General features: G+C 53.7%; 1 long non-coding RNA gene across 1 annotated transcript in view; it reads right to left on the reverse strand.

Moving 5' to 3' along the window:
• LOC115188245 (uncharacterized) overlaps nt 1-10,237 on the reverse strand; it is a 22,605-nt gene extending 12,368 nt beyond the window's left edge. The window contains exon 1 of the long non-coding RNA XR_003876366.1: nt 10,157-10,237. This is a non-coding gene — a long non-coding RNA (uncharacterized LOC115188245). The remainder of the gene's footprint in view (nt 1-10,156) is intronic.
• Between the last annotated feature and the right edge of the window lie 5,237 nt (nt 10,238-15,474).

Below are 15,474 nucleotides of genomic sequence, written 5' to 3' on the forward strand. Positions count from 1 at the left end.
AGAGAGAGCCAGAGAGAGCCAGAGAGAGCCAGAGAGAGGTAGAGAGAGCCAGAGAGAGGTAGAGAGAGCCAGAGAGGCAGAGAGAGCCAGAGAGAGCCAGAGAGGCAGAGAGAGCCAGAGAGCCAGAGAGGCAGAGAGAGGTAGAGAGGCAGAGAGAGCCAAAGAGAGGTAGAGAGAGGCAGAGAGCCAGAGAGAGCCAGAGAATGCCAGAGAGAGGCAGAGAGAGGCAGAGAGAGGCAGAGGCAGAGAGAGCCAGAGAGCCAGAGAAGCAGTGGCCAAGGCAGCTCTATCCATCTTAGCTCAGCCTGCCTTCATCAGCCTGCCTGGTATCACCCCCAGCCCCTAACCTCCAGCCCCTAACCTCAGGCCCTAACCCCCAGCCCTAACCTCAGGCCCTAACCCCCAGCCCCTAACCTCAGGCCCTAACCCCCAGCCCCTAACCTCAGGCCCTAACCCCCAGCCCTAACCTCAGGCCCTAACCCCCAGCCCCTAACCTCAGGCCCTAACCCCCAGCCCTAACCTCAGGCCCTAACCTCAGGCCCTAACCCCCAGCCCCTAACCTCAGGCCCTAACCCCCAGCCCCTAACCTCAGGCCCTAACCCCTAGCCTCAAGCCCTAACCCCCAGCCCCTAACCCCCAGCCCCTAACCTCAGGCCCTAACCCCCAGCCCCTAACCTCAGGCCCTAACCCCTAGCCTCAAGCCCTAACCCCCAGCCCCTAACCTCCAGCCCCTAACCTCAGGCCCTAACCCCCAGCCCCTAACCTCAGGCCCTAACCTCAGGCCCTAACCCCCAGCCCTAACCTCAGGCCCTAACCTCAGGCCCTAACCCCCAGCCCCTAACCCCCAGCCCTAACCTCAGGCCCCTAACCCCCAGCCCCTAACCCCCAGCCCTTAACCCCCAGCCCTAACCTCAGGCCCTAACCCCCAGCCCTAACCCCCAGCCCCTAACCCCCAGCCCTTAACCCCCAGCCCTTAACCCCCAGCCCTAACCTCAGGCCCTAACCCCCAGCCCTAACCCTCAGGCCCTAACCTCAGGCCCTAACCTCAGGCCCTAACCCCCAGCCCTAACCCTCAGGCCCTAACCCCCAGCCCTAACCTCAGGCCCTAACCCCCAGCCCTAACCCCCAGCCCCTAACCCCCAGCCCTTAACCCCCAGCCCTAACCTCAGGCCCTAACCTCAGGCCCTAACCCCCAGCCCTAACCCTCAGGCCCTAACCCCCAGCCCTAACCTCAGGCCCTAACCTCAGGCCCTAACCTCCCAGCCCTAAGCCCCAGCCCAAACCCCCAGCCCTTAACCCCCAGCCCTAACCTCAGGCCCTAACCCCCAGCCCCTAACCTCAGGCCCAAACCCCCGGCCCTAACCCCCGGCCCCTAACCCCCAGCCCCTAACCCCCAGCCCTAACCCCCAGCCCTAACCCCCAGCCCTAACCTCAGGCCCTAACCTCGCAGCCCTAACCCCCAGCTTTAAGCCCCAGCCCTAACCCTCAGGCCCTAACCCCCAGCCCTAACCCCCAGCCCTTAACCCCCAGCCCTTAACCCCCAGCCCTTAACCTCCAGCCCTTAACCCCCAGCCCTAACCTCAGGCCCTAACCCCCAGCCCTAACCCCCAGCCCTAACCCTCAGGCCCTAACCCCCAGCCCTAACCCCCAGCCCTAAGCCTCAGGCCCTAACCCCCAGCCCTAACCCCCAGCCCTAAGCCTATTGCCGAGACCCCTAAAAGACATAGTTCTCCCTGACGTTGTGTATTACCTCTACACTCTTAGAAAAAAGGGTTCCAAAAGGGTTCTTCAGCTGTTCCCATAGGAGAACCCTGTTTGGTTCCAGGTAGAACTCTTTTGGGTTCCATGTGGATCCCTCTGGGGAAAGGGTTCTACCTGGAACCAAAAAAGGGTTCTTCAAAGGGTTCTTCTATGGGGACAGCCAAAATACCCTTTTTAGGTTCTAGATAGCACCTTTTTATCTAAGGGTGTAGGTGCCGATGCAATCAGCCCAGCCGGTAATCCAACTTCCTGGTTGGATTTGTCTCAGGTTATTGCCTGCCATATGAGTTCTGTTATTCTCACAGACATTATTTTAACAGTTTTGGAAACTAGAGTGTTTTCTATCCAAATCTACTAATTATATGCATATCCTAGCTTCTGGGCCTGAGTAGCAGGCAGTTTAGTTTGGGCACGCTTTTCATCAAAAATTCCGAATGCTGCCCTCTATCCTAGTGAGGTTTTAATAGTGTTGACAGTACACATATTTAGTTAATGGAGTTGACGCCATCAAAGCTAGCTAAGGAGGAAAGCGATGCCTTTGCAGCCTGAATAGAGGATGTTTTATATACCCGCTGGTCGCTGGGAGTATATTGTCGACTACACTATTTGCGTCGGACGCCAAAGACCAGACGACATATACCCAGTCTCAGCCCTAACCCCAGGTCCAGCCCTAACCCCTAACCTCAGTCCTAACCCCAGGTCCAACCTCAGCCCTAACCCCAGGTCCAGTCTCAGCCCTAACCCCAGGTCCAGGCTCAGCCCTAACCCCAGGTCCAGTCTCAGCCCTAACCCCTAACCTCAGCCCTAACCCCAGGTCCAGCCTCAGCCCTAACCCCAGGTCCAGTCCTAACCCCAGGTCCAGTCCTAACCCCAGGTCCAGTCCTAACCCCAGGTCCAGTCCTAACCCCAGGTCCAGCCCTAACCCCAGGTCCAGCCTCAGCCCTAACCCCAGCCTCAGCCCTAACCCCAGACTCAGCCCTAACCCCTAACCTAACCCCAGGTCCAGCCCTAACCCCTAACCTAACCCCAGTCTCAGTCCTAACCCCAGTCTCAGCCCTAACCCCAGGTCCAGCCCTAACCCCAGGTCCAGTCCTAACCCCAGGTCCAACCCTAACCCCAGGTCCAGCCCTAACCCCAGGTCCAGTCCTAACCCCAGGTCCAGCCCTAACCCCAGGTCCAGTCTCAGCCCTAACCCCAGGTCCAGTCCTAACCCCAGTCTCAGCCCTAACCCCAGGTCCAGCCCTAACCCCAGATCCAGTCTCGGCCCTAACCCCAGCCTCAGCCCTAACCCCAGCCTCAGCCCTAACCCCTAACCTAACCCTAGGTCCAGCCCTAACCCCTAACCTCAGCCAAACCCCAGCTTCAGCCCAAACCCCTAACCTAACCCCAGCCCTAACCCCAGGTCCAGCCCTAACCCCTAACCCCAGCCCTAACCCCTAACCTCAGCCCTAACCCCTAACCTCGGCCCTAACCCCAGTCTCGGCCCTAACCCCAGCCTCAGCCCTAACCCCAGCCTCAGCCCTAACCCCTAACCTAACCCTAGGTCCAGCCCTAACCCCTAACCTCAGCCAAACCCCAGCTTCAGCCCAAACCCCTAACCTAACCCCAGCCCTAACCCCAGGTCCAGCCCTAACCCCTAACCTCAGCCCTAACCCCAGTCTCGGCACAAACCCAGTCTCAGCCCTAACCCCAGTCTCAGCCCTAACCCCAGTCTCAGCCCTAACCCCAGGTCCAGCCCTAACCCCAGGTCCAGCCCTAACCCCAGGTCCAGTCCCAGCCCTAACCCCAGGTCCAGCCCTAACCCCAGTCTCAGTCCTAACCCCAGGTCCAGTCTCAGTCCTAACCCCAGGTCCAGCCCTAACCCCAGTCTCGGCCCTAACCCCAGTCTCAGCCCTAACCCCAGTCTCAGCCCTAACCCCAGTCTCAGCCCTAACCCCAGTCTCAGCCCTAACCCCAGTCTCAGTCCTAACCCCAGTCTCAGCCCTAACCCCAGTCTCAGCCCTAACCCCAGGTCCAGTCTCAGCCCTAACCCCAGGTCCAGCCCTAACCCCAGGTCCAGCCCTAACCCCAGTCTCAGCCCTAACCCCAGTCTCAGCCCTAACCCCAGTCTCAGTCCTAACCCCAGGTCCAGTCCTAACCCCAGGTCCAGTCTCAGCCCTAACCCCAGGTCCAGCCCTAACCCCAGGTCCAGTCTCAGCCCTAACCCCAGTCTCAGTCCTAACCCCAGGTCCAGCCCTAACCCCAGGTCCAGTCTCAGCCCTAACCCCAGGTCCAGTCCTAACCCCAGGTCCAGCCCTAACCCCAGGTCCAGTCTCAGTCCTAACCCCAGGTCCAGCCCTAACCCCAGGTCCAGTCTCAGTCCTAACCCCAGGTCCAGCCCTAACCCCAGGTCCAGTCTCAGCCCTAACCCCAGGTCCAGTCCTAACCCCAGGTCCAGCCCTAACCCCAGGTCCAGCCCTAACCCCAGGTCCAGTCTCAGCCCTAACCCCAGGTCCAGCCCTAACCCCAGGTCCAACCCTAACCCCAGGTCCAGCCCTAACCCCAGGTCCAGCCCTAACCCCAGGTCCAGCCTCAGTCCTAACCCCAGGTCCAGCCCTAACCCCAGTTCCAGCCCTAACCCCAGGTCCAGTCCTAACCCCAGGTCCAGTCCTAACCCCAGGTCCAGCCCTAACCCCAGGTCCAGTCTCAGCCCTAACCCCAGGTCCAGCCCTAACCCCAGGTCCAACCCTAACCCCAGGTCCAGTCTCAGTCCTAACCCCAGGTCCAGCCCTAACCCCAGGTCCAGCCCTAACCCCAGGTCCAGCCCTAACCCCAGGTCCAGTCCTAACCCCAGGTCCAGCCCTAACCCCAGGTCCAGTCTCAGCCCTAACCCCAGTCTCAGCCCTAACCCCAGTCTCAGCCCTAACCCCAGGTCCAACCTCAGCCCTAACCCCAGGTCCAGTCTCAGCCCTAACCCCAGTCTCAGCCCTAACCCCAGGTCCAGTCCTAACCCCAGGTCCAGTCCTAACCCCAGGTCCAGCCCTAACCCCAGGTCCAGTCCTAACCCCAGGTCCAGCCCTAACCCCAGGTCCAGTCCTAACCCCAGGTCCAGCCCTAACCCCAGGTCCAGGCTCAGCCCTAACCCCAGGTCCAACCCTAACCCCAGGTCCAGCCCTAACCCCAGGTCCAGCCCTAACCCCAGGTCCAGTCTCAGTCCTAACCCCAGGTCCAGCCCTAACCCCAGGTCCAGCCCTAACCCCAGGTCCAGCCCTAACCCCAGGTCCAGCCCTAACCCCAGGTCCAGCCCTAACCCCAGGTCCAGTCTCAGCCCTAACCCCAGGTCCAGCCCTAACCCCAGGTCCAGCCCTAACCCCTAACCTCAGCCCTAACCCCAGGTCCAGCCCTAACCCCAGGTCCAGCCCTAACCCCAGGTCCAGTCTCAGCCCTAACCCCAGGTCCAGCCCTAACCCCAGGTCCAGCCCTAACCCCAGGTCTAGTCTCAGCCCTAACCCCTAACCTCAGCCCTAACCCCAGGTCCAGCCCTAACCCCTAACCTCAGCCCTAACCCCAGGTCCAGCCCTAACCCCAGGTCCAGCCCTAACCCCTAACCTCAGCCCTAACCCCAGGTCCAGCCCTAACCCCTAACCTCAGCCCTAACCCCAGGTCCAGCCCTAACCCCTAACCTCAGCCCTAACCCCAGGTCCAGTCTCAGTCCTAACCCCAGGTCCAGTCCTAACCCCAGGTCCAGCCCTAACCCCAGGCATGTCTCTCTCTCTCCCACCACTCTGGGTGGTACTGTAATATTACTGACAGACTTCCCAAAGCCCAGGCTATATAGGTTAGAAGTCTGACTTTACCACAGGCCACTTTCAACAACAACACATGTAACATGCTGACCACACCGACCAGCGTTGCTAAATTAATGTACACGTACATGTTATTCAATCATTGCCCCCCACACTGCTCGGCGCGCCAACGAGCGTCTGCGTTGCAAGTTTAAAATATGACTTGGTTCTATTTGTGACGCTTGATTTCGCTGCAAGTCCCGCCTCTCCCATCTCCTCATTGGTTATTAGGAGCATATACCCACGTGCCATCTCCTCATTGGTTATTAGGAGCATATACCCACGTGCCATCTCCTCATTGGTTGTTAGGAGCATATACCCACGTGCCGTCTCCTCATTGGTTGTTAGGAGCATATACACACGTGCCATCTCCTCATTGGTTGTTAGGAGCATATACCCACGTGCCATCTCCTCATTGGTTGTTAGGAGCATATACCCACGTGCCATCTCCTCATTGGTTGTTAGGAGCATATACCCACGTGCCATCTCCTCATTGGTTGTTAGGAGCATATACCCACGTGCCATCTCCTCATTGGTTGTTAGGAGCATATACCCACGTGCCATCTCCTCATTGGTTGTTAGGAGCATATACCCACGTGCCATCTCCTCATTGGTTGTTAGGAGCATATACCCACGTGCCGTCTCCTCATTGGTTGTTAGGAGCATATACCCACGTGGGTGACTGAAAGATGAACTGACGTTCCCTCTCCAGTCCAGTTGGTGGTGCTAATGCACCTTAAAGTCGGTTGCCAACCGCCATATAAAGTCCACAGAAGAAGAAGCCTGAAGGAAGAGAGATTACTAGAAACTAACTAGGTTTCCCTCCTTTTTATCTGTGGATTTAATTGTCAAGAACACATGATTTTGTGTGACTCAAAATGGGTCAAAATTCTAGAAAAATCCAGAAAAAAAGGACCTTGTGCATTTCAGGTGAAACAACAACCCAGCGTGTATCTCCCAGGACAACCCGGCGTGTATCTCCCAGGACAACCCGGTGTGTATCTCCCAGGACAACCCGGCGTGTATCTCCCAGGACAACCCGGCTTGTATCTCCCAGGACAACCCGGCGTGTATCTCCCAGGACAACCCGGCGTGTATCTCCCAGGACAACCCAGCGTGTATCTCCCAGGACAACCCAGCGTGTATCTCCCAGGACAACCCGGCGTATATCTCCCAGGACAACCCGGCGTGTATCTCCCAGGACAACCCGGCGTGTATCTCCCAGGACAACCCGGCGTGTATCTCCCAGGACAACCCGGCGTGTATCTCCCAGGACAACCCGGCGTGTATCTCCCAGGACAACCCGGCTTGTATCTCCCAGGACAACCCAGCGTGTATCTCCCAGGACAACCCGGCGTGTATCTCCCAGGACAAATGAGTAACAGTCAGCTACGTATCCATGAATGTTTCATGTGTGAATGTTTCAATGTTTCACCTGTCCCCAAATTAATATAGTTGGTTCAGAGTTTGTTTTGATATTTCCACCTGCGTGTCCTGATCGCATCTGGTGTGGGAGGACAAAAGTCATTTACAACATTTAAGAACAATGACCACAAGTCCAGTGTCTGAAATTACAAGAAAACCTCAGTGTAGGGTAATCCCTGCTGTTAAAACCACCGCCACTTTGTCTGGAACAAGCTAATTTGCCAAATACAGACAAAAACGAGCTAATTAGCCAAATACAGACTACAACAAGCTAATTAGCTAGTCTGACTAGAACAAGCTAATTAGCAAAATACAGACTAGAACAAGCTAATTAGCTAAATACAGACTACAACAAGCTAATTAGCTAAATACAGACTACAATCTTATTAGCTAGTCAGACTACAACAAGCCAATTAGCTAAATACAGACTACAACAAGCTAATTAGCTAGTCTGACTAGAACAAGCTAATTAGCAAAATACAGACTAGAACAAGCTAATTAGCTAAATACAGACTACAACAAGCTAATTAGCTAAATACAGACTACAATCTTATTAGCTAGTCAGACTACAACAAGCCAATTAGCTAAATACAGACTACAACAAGCTAATTAGCTAGTCAGACTACAACAAGCTAACTAGCTAAATACAGACTACAACAAGCTAATTAGCTAGTCAGACTACAACAAGCTAATTAGCTAGTCAGACTACAACAAGCTAATTAGCCAAATACAGACAACATCAAGCTAATTAGCTAAATACAGACTACAACAAGCTAATTAGCTAGTCTGACTAGAACAAGCTAATTAGCAAAATACAGACTAGAACAAGCTAATTAGCTAAATACAGACTACAACAAGCTAATTAGCTAAATACAGACTACAATCTTATTAGCTAGTCAGACTACAACAAGCTAATTAGCTAGTCAGACTACAACAAGCTAATTAGCTAAATACAGACTACAACAAGATAATTAGCAAAATACAGACTACAATAAGCTAATTAGCTAGTCAGACTACAAAAAGCTAATTAGCTAGTCAGACTACAACAAGCTAATTAGCTAAATACAGACTACAACAAGCTAATTAACTAGTCAGACTACAACAAGCTAATTAGCTAGTCAGACTACAACAAGCTAATTAGCTAGTCAGACTACAACAAGCTAATTAGCTAGTCAGACTACAACAAGATAATTAGCTAGTCAGACTAGAACAAGCTAATTAGCTAAATACAGACTACAACAAGCTAATTAGCTAGTCAGACTACAACAAGCTAATTAGCTAATTACAGACTACAACAAGCTAATTAGCTAAATACAGACTACAACAAGCTAATTAGCTAGTCAGACTACAACAAGCTAATTAACTAAATACAGACTACAACAAGCTAATTAGCTAGTCAGAATATAACAAGCTAATTTGCTAGTCAGACTACAACAAGCTAATTTGCTAGTCAGACTACAACAAGCTAATTAGCTAAATACAGACTACAACAAGATAATTAGCTAGTCAGACTACAACAAAGCTAATTAGCAAAATAAAGACTACAATAAGCTAATTAGCTAGTCAGACTACAAAAAGCTAATTAGCTAGTCAGACTACAACAAGCTAATTAGCTAGTCAGACTACAACAATATAATTAGCTAGTCAGACTAGAACAAGCTAATTAGCTAAATACAGACTACAACAAGATAATTAGCTAGTCAGACTACAACAAGCTAATTAGCTAAATACAGACTACAACAAGCTAATTAGCTAGTCAGACTACAACAAGCTAATTAACTAGTCAGACTACAACCAGCTAAATAGCTAAATACAGACTACAACAAGCTAATTAACTAGTCAGACTACAACAAGCTAATTAACTAGTCAGACTACAACAAGATAATTAGCTAGTCAGACTAGAACAAGCTAATTAGCTAAATACAGACTACAACAAGCTAATTAGATAGTCAGACTACAACAAGATAATTAGCTAGTCAGACTAGAACAAGCTAATTAGCTAAATACAGACTACAACAAGCTAATTAGCTAGTCAGACTACAACAAGCTAATTAACTAGTCAGACTACAACAAGCTAATTAGCTAAATACAGACTACAGCAAGCTAATTCGCTAGTCAGACTACAACAAGCTAATTCGCTAGTCAGACTACAACAAGCTAATTAGCTAGTCAGACTACAACAAGCTAATTAGCTAGTCAGACTACAACAAGCTAATTAGCTAGTCAGACTACAACAAGCTAATTAGCTAGTCAGACTACAACAAGCTAATTAGCTAGTCAGACTACAACAAGCTAATTAACTAGTCAGACTACAACCAGCTAATTAACTAGTCAGACTACAACAAGATAATTAGCTAGTCAGACTAGAACAAGCTAATTAGCTAAATACAGACTACAACAAGCTAATTAACTAGTCAGACTACAACAAGCTAATTAACTAGTCAGACTACAACAAGATAATTAGCTAGTCAGACTAGAACAAGCTAATTAGCTAAATACAGACTACAACAAGCTAATTAGATAGTCAGACTACAACAAGATAATTAGCTAGTCAGACTAGAACAAGCTAATTAGCTAAATACAGACTACAACAAGCTAATTAGCTAGTCAGACTACAACAAGCTAATTAACTAGTCAGACTACAACAAGCTAATTAGCTAAATACAGACTACAGCAAGCTAATTCGCTAGTCAGACTACAACAAGCTAATTCGCTAGTCAGACTACAACAAGCTAATTAGCTAGTCAGACTACAACAAGCTAATTAGCTAGTCAGACTACAACAAGCTAATTAGCTAGTCAGACTACAAAAAGCTAATTAGCTAGTCAGACTACAACAAGGCTAAATGATTGAAAACAAACGGATACAAGCAGAATCCCCTCCCTCAGCCATAACCTTATAGTCAGTTAGCTTTGCTCTCTGTTTAGTGTCTGTCTGCTGTAACAGAGGAGGGGCAACAAACATACTCCTCATTCTTCAGTTTCAGACTAACACAAGAACAAGAGTGGTTGAGTTAAAACAAACAGCAACCAGCGCCCAACAAAAAGCTCACGAGCAAAGACAGTGTCTGTTCAATGAGGGGGCAGGTTCACAGGCTGAATTCCAGAGACAGGTGAAGACATGGAGGTGAGCAGTAACAGACTTACCCCAATACGACCACGTTGGAGCTGAGCTGGTGCTGTAGTCCCCCTGCTGCTCTCCCACCTCAGGCAGGGGCTGGCTGGCTGTCCCCCTGCTGCTCTCCCCTCTACCACCTCAGGCAGGGCTGGCTGGCTGTCCCCCTGCTGCTCTCCCCTCTCCCACCTCAGACAGGGGCTGGCTGGCTGTCCCCCTGCTGCTCTCCCCTCTCCCACCTCAGGCAGGGCTGGCTGGCTGTCCCCTGCTGCTCTCCCCTCTCCCACCTCAGACAGGGGCTGGCTGGCTGTCCCCCTGCTGCTCTCCCCTCTCCCACCTCAGACAGGGCTGGCTGGCTGTCCCCTGCTGCTCTCCCCTCTCCCACCTCAGACAGGGGCTGGCTGGCTGTCCCCCTGCTGCTCTCCCCTCTCCCACCTCAGACAGGGCTGGCTGGCTGTCCCCCTGCTGCTCTCCCCTCTCCCACCTCAGACAGGGCTGGCTGGCTGTCCCCTGCTGCTCTCCCCTCTCCCACCTCAGACAGGGGCTGGCTGGCTGTTGCCTCCACTCCAGACTGGGTTAATCCTACTTCAGCTGCTGCCTGTATAACTCTATGACAGAGCAACAAGATAGAGGTGGATGTCAGTAACTTGCTTCTCTGTTGAGTTACCGAGACGTTTCTGACTCCACAGAGTGAGAGAGAGCAACAGCGTAGTGTGACGTGTCTGAGAAAAACAAATCGGCACACTCTGTAACACACACACGCTTGCATGAGCTCACATACCACTCCTCCCTCTCTCCTCCTCTCTCCCCCCTCTCTCTCACGCTCCACAATGTCTGTCTGGGGGATGATCAGAAATGTGCTCCTCCCCCTCTCTCTCTTCCCCCCCTCTATCTTTACAGTATACCCCTCCTCTCTCAATTCAATTTCAATTTAAGGACTTTATTGGCATAGGCAACATATGTTTACATTGCCAACACAAGTAAAATATGAAGAAACCCCCCCAGCCTCTCTGCTCCCTCCAGTTCCCCCCCAGCCTCTCTGCTCCCTCCAGTCCCCCCCCAGCCTCTCTACTCCCTCCAGTCCCCCCCCCCCAGCCTCTCTACTCCCTCCAGTCCCCCCCCCAGCCTCTCTGCTCCCTCCAGTCCCCCCCCAGCCTCTCTGCTCCCTCCAGTCCCCCCCCCCAGCCTCTCTGCTCCCTCCAGTCCCCCCCCAGCCTCTCTACTCCCTCCAGTCCCCCCCCAGCCTCTCTGCTCCCTCCAGTCCCCCCCCAGCCTCTCTGCTCCCTCCAGTCCCCCCCCCCCAGCCTCTCTGCTCCCTCCAGTCCCCCCCCAGCCTCTCTGCTCCCTCCAGTCCCCCCCCCCCAGCCCCTCTGCTCCCTCCAGCCCCCCCCCCAGCCTCTCTGCTCCCTCCAGTCCCCCCCCCAGCCCCTCTGCTCCCTCCAGTCCCCCCCCAGCCTCTCTGCTCCCTCCAGTCCCCCCCCAGCCTCTCTGCTCCCTCCAGTCTCCCCCCAGCCTCTCTGCTCCCTCCAGTCCCCCCCCCCCCAGCCTCTCTGCTCCCTCCAGTCCCCCCCCAGCCTCTCTGCTCCCTCCAGTCCCCCCCCAGCCTCTCTGCTCCCTCCAGTCTCCCCCCAGCCTCTCTACTCCCTCCAGTCTCCCCCCAGCCTCTCTGCTCCCTCCAGTCCCCCCCAGCCTCTCTGCTCCCTCCAGTCCCCCCCCAGCTTCTCTGCTCCCTCCAGTCCCCCCCCAGCCTCTCTGCTCCCTCCAGTCCCCCCCAGCCTCTCTGCTCCCTCCAGTCCCCCCCCCAGCCCCTCTCTGCTCCCTCCAGTCTCCCCCCAGCCTCTCTGCTCCCTCCAGTCCACCCCCCCCAGCCTCTCTGCTCCCTCCAGTCTCCCCCCTGTCTCTCTGCTCCCTCCAGTCCCCCCCCCCCAGCCTCTCTGCTCCCTCCAGTCCCCCCCCCAGCCTCTCTGCTCCCTCCAGTCCCCCCCCAGCCTCTCTGCTCCCTCCAGTCCCCCCCCCCAGCCTCTCTGCTCCCTCCAGTCCCCCCCCAGCCCCTCTGCTCCCTCCAGTCCCCCCCAGCCTCTCTGCTCCCTCCAGTCTCCCCCCAGCCCCTCTGCTCCCTCCAGTCCCCCCCCAGCCTCTCTGCTCCCTCCAGTCCCCCCCCAGCCACTCTGCTCCCTCCAGTCCCCCCCCCCCCAGCCTCTCTGCTCCCTCCAGTCTCCCCCCCAGCCTCTCTGCTCCCTCCAGTCCCCCCCCAGCCTCTCTGCTCCCTCCAGTCCCCCCCCAGCCTCTCTGCTCCCTCCAGTCCCCCCCCCAGCCTCTCTGCTCCCTCCAGTCCCCCCCCCAGCCTCTCTACTCCCTCCAGTCCCCCCCCAGCCCCTCTGCTCCCTCCAGTCCCCCCCAGCCCCTCTGCTCCCTCCAGTCCCCCCCCCAGCCTCTCTACTCCCTCCAGTCCCCCCAGCCTCTCTGCTCCCTCCAGTCCCCCCCCCCCAGCCTCTCTGCTCCCTCCAGTCCCCCCCCAGCCTCTCTGCTCCCTCCAGTCCCCCCCCAGCCCCTCTGCTCCCTCCAGTCCCCCCCCAGCCTCTCTACTCCCTCCAGTCCCCCCCAGCCTCTCTACTCCCTCCAGTCTCCCCCCCCCAGCCTCTCTACTCCCTCCAGTCTCCCCCCCCAGCCTCTCTGCTCCCTCCAGTCCCCCCCCAGCCCCTCTACTCCCTCCAGTCCCCCCCCCCAGCCCCTCTGCTCCCTCTGCTCCCTCCAGTCCCCCCCCCAGCCTCTCTGCTCCCTCCAGTCCCCCCCCCAGTCTCTCTGCTCCCTCCAGTCCCCCCCCCCAGCCTCTCTGCTCCCTCCAGTCCCCCCCAGCCTCTCTGCTCCCTCCAGTCCCCCCCCAGCCTCTCTGCTCCCTCCAGTCCCCCCCCAGCCTCTCTGCTCCCTCCAGTCCCCCCCCAGCCTCTCTGCTCCCTCCAGTCCCCCCCCAGCCTCTCTGCTCCCTCCAGTCCCCCCCCCAGCCTCTCTGCTCCCTCCAGTCCCCCCCAGCCTCTCTGCTCCCTCCAGTCCCCCCCCTGCCGCTCTGCTCCCTCCAGTCCCCCCCCCAGCCTCTCTGCTCCCTCCAGTCCCCCCCCAGCCTCTCTGCTCCCTCCAGTCCCCCCCCCAGCCTCTCTGCTCCCTCCAGTCCCCCCCCAGCCCCTCTCTGATCCCCTGTGAGTGTAGCAGACAGCTGGGGAGAACAGCCAGATACAGCTAGCCACACACACACACACACACACACCTCTCCACAGTGGAAGAAAAACCCAGGAATCAGATCAGATAGCAGCCAAGGGAATAGTTAAGGTTTATACTATGGTCTGGCAGGTTAGTGGTCTTTAGAAGAGGCACTCAGAGAAGAACATTCTCTCTGCATCCCAAATGGCTCCCTATTCCCTATATAGTGGTACTACTATAGACCAGAGCCCTATTCCCTATATAGTGGTACAACTATAGACCAGAGCCCTATTCCCTATATAGTGGTACAACTATAGACCAGAGCCCTATTCCCTATATAGTGGTACTACTATAGACCAGAGCCCTATTCCCTATATAGTGGTACTACTATAGACCAGAGCCCTATTCCCTATATAGTGGTACTACTATAGACCAGAGCCCTATTCCCTATATAGTGGTACTACTATAGACCAGAGCCCTATTCCCTATATAGTGGTACTACTATAGACCAGAGCCCTATTCCCTATATAGTGGTACTACTATAGACCAGAGCCCTATTCCCTATATAGTGCACTACTATAGACCAGAGCCCTATTCCCTATATAGTGGTACTACTATAGACCAGAGTCCTATTCCCTATATAGTGGTACTACTATAGACCAGAGCCCTATTCCCTATATAGTGGTACTACTATAGACCAGAGCCCTATTCCCTATATAGTGGTACTACTATAGACCAGAGCCCTATTCCCTATATAGTGGTACTACTATAGACCAGGGCCCTATTCCCTATATATTGGTACTACTATAGACCAGAGCCCTATTCCCTATATAGTGGTACTACTATAGACCAGAGACCTATTCCCTATATAGTGGTACTACTATAGACCAGAACCCTATTCCCTATATAGTGGTACTACTATAGACCAGAGCCCTATTCCCTATATAGTGGTACTACTATAGACCAGGGCCCTATTCCCTATATAGTGGTACTACTATAGACCAGAGACCTATTCCCCATATAGTGGTACTACTATAGACCAGAGCCCTATTCCCTATATAGTGGTACTACTATAGACCAGAGCCCTATTCCCTATATAGTGCACTACTATAGACCAGGGCCCTATTCCCTATATAGTGGTACTACTATAGACCAGAGCCCTATTCCCTATATAGTGGTACTACTATAGACCAGAGCCCTATTCCCTATATAGTGGTACTACTATAGACCAGAGCCCTATTCCCTATATAGTGGTACTACTATAGACCAGAGCCCTATTCCCTATATAGTGCACTACTTTTGACAAGAGCGCTATCGGTCCTGGTCCAAAGTAGTGATATATGGGCCATAGGCCCCGGTCTAAAGTAGTGCACTATATAGGGAATAAGGTGCCATTTGGGACACACAACAGACTGACTGTGTGTGTGGGTTGGGTGCCAGAGAGAGACGTGTCTGGGAAAGAATGAAGTCCTAAAGTGGTTTTATTACCAATGTCCGTATAATACAGTTATTCTAGATCTGATAAATCTCACCCTGGAGAGAGAGAGATGAATGAATCTCTCTCAGTGTGTCTCCAGTCACTCAATCATGGGCCTTCCCTGTAGCTCAGTTGGTAGAGCATGGTGTTTGCAACGCCAGGGTTGTGGGTTCGATTCCCACGGGGGGCCAGTATGAAAAAAAAATGAAAAAAAGAAATGTATGAAATGAAAATGAAATGTAAGTCGCTCTGGATAAGAGCGTCTGCTAAATGACTAAAATGTAAAATGTAAATCATGCTAGCCTTATTGGCCTTGTGCAACACTTCTACATCTGTATTGCTTGCTGTTTTGGAGGGGGGGGGGTTTAGGCTGGGTTTCTGTACAGCACTTTATATCAGCTGATGGGAAAAGGGCTTTATAAATACATGTGATTGACTGATTGATTGAACACAGAGAGATCCAGCCATCAACAGCCCCTGGTACCCTATTCCCTATTTAGTCCACTACTTTTGAACAGGGTCAATAGGGAATAGGGTGGCATTCAGAGCTCTGGTCAAAAGTAGTGCACTAAATAGGGAATATGGTGTAATTTGGGACACATATGCAGATTGTACAGCTAGACCATATAGCTAGACCATATAGCTAGACCATATAGCTAGGTCATATGGCTAGACCAT

Source organism: Salmo trutta, unplaced genomic scaffold (assembly GCF_901001165.1).
Source record: "Salmo trutta unplaced genomic scaffold, fSalTru1.1, whole genome shotgun sequence".
In the NCBI taxonomy this organism is placed as follows: Eukaryota; Metazoa; Chordata; class Actinopteri; order Salmoniformes; family Salmonidae; genus Salmo; species Salmo trutta.